We start from the raw sequence: 1736 nt of genomic DNA, 5'->3' as shown, positions 1-1736 counted from the left end.
GCCTATTTCACTGGGCAAGTTGTAGAACCCCTTTTAGTTATTCCAATCAGTTATAGACTGAAGACAGGTTTACAAGCTTTCTATAATCATTGTAAGGTTTTTTTTTATTATGAATCCAATGGCATTCTTCTTCAATTTGCCATTCCTGGCATAGTAAACCATGTAATTATCAGATTAAAAATGACCAATACCAGTCCATTTCAGCTCACTAATGCCTAGGTTATCTACTTTAATGTGTTCCATTTCATTTTTGACAATTTTATATTTTTTAGATTCATACTTCATACATTTCATGTTCATCTGATAATTGATGGACATTTACAGCTCTTTCTTTTCATTTTGAGTTGTGCTCCATCAGCAAATGAAAGTCTCGAAGGCTTTACTCCATTCACATCATCACTACCAACTCTATTTTGCAGAGGCAGCTCTCCCCTGTTGTGTTTTGAGTGCCTTCCAACCTGAGGGGCTCATCCTCTGGCATCATTTCTAATGATATTCTGGTGCTCTTCATCATGTTGCAATATTCAGTGTTCTGGTGTTATCTGACATTGTTTCACTGCTATTCATAAGGTTTTCAGTGACTAACTATTTGAAAGCAGTTCATCTCTTCCTCTTTGCCTGTCTTAGCCTGGAAGTTTAATTGAAACTTGTCCACCATGGGTGACCCTGCTGGTATTAAAATACTGGTGGCATAGCTTCCAGAATGTAGCAACACACAGGCCACCAGAGTAAGACAAAGTGATAGATGAGTGGTGGTTTAAATTAATAATATCCTCCCAAAATATGTGTTGGAATCCAAATTCAGGAACCTGAGCATATAATCTTACTTAGAAATATATTTTTCTTTGTTTACTAAGTTGCACCTAAATATAATCATGTCTGAATTATAAAATGAAAAAAATTAAAGATGTATGCATCATATAGAAGCTAAGGGTAGGTGTGTGTATGACAAGAAAAATAAGAATTGCCTAAGATTACCTACAAGGAAGGAATTTACACAGCCGAGACCCTGATTTGAGTTTTTATGTGAAAACATTTATATAAACTTTTGTTCTTTAAAATAGCCACTCTGGGATTTCTGTCACAGTAGCACCAGGAAACCAAAATGCATTATCCATAAAATTAAATGTTCAACTATACCTTCATTGGTATATCTTCTGAGTAATCCAAGAGATTCAATGGAAAATTAATAATTTTGGATTTTTTACCATGAGAACAGTTGAAGTATACTTTATTATTATTTTTTTAATGATCCAACAACAGTCTTGTTTTTACTTTTCATTTAAAGCAAGAAACAAAACGTGAGTAATCATAAAACACTAGGAGACACCAGTTAATCCAAGCTTCTTCTTTCCAAAAGCTCTTGCAAAGATAATCACAGGACTGGAGGGTGGAGGGGGAGAAGTAATTCATAATAACTGGAATCCCGTGAGTGTGTACGTCAAGTCTCATGAGGCTATTATTTTCTTAATTTATCCTTCACTTGGTCACTTTTTTTCCCTCTCAAATACTACAATTTTTGTTTGACTTTTATTACTCAAAGTATAAAAGGTATGAAATATAAACAAGCTCTTGCACTGTATGCTTGTTGTTGTTGTTGTTGTTGTTAAGTGCCATTGAGTCAGTACTGACTCATAGTGACCTTATTATTCACAGTAGAATGAAACACTGCCCAATCCTGGGTCAGCCTCACTACTGTTGCTACTCTTGAGTCCATCAATGCTGCCAGTTGACCA

Source organism: Chrysochloris asiatica, unplaced genomic scaffold, assembly GCF_000296735.1.
Source record: "Chrysochloris asiatica unplaced genomic scaffold, ChrAsi1.0 scaffold00027, whole genome shotgun sequence".
NCBI lineage: Eukaryota > Metazoa > Chordata > Mammalia > Afrosoricida > Chrysochloridae > Chrysochloris > Chrysochloris asiatica.
Note: the sequence above shows the minus strand (reverse complement) of the source record.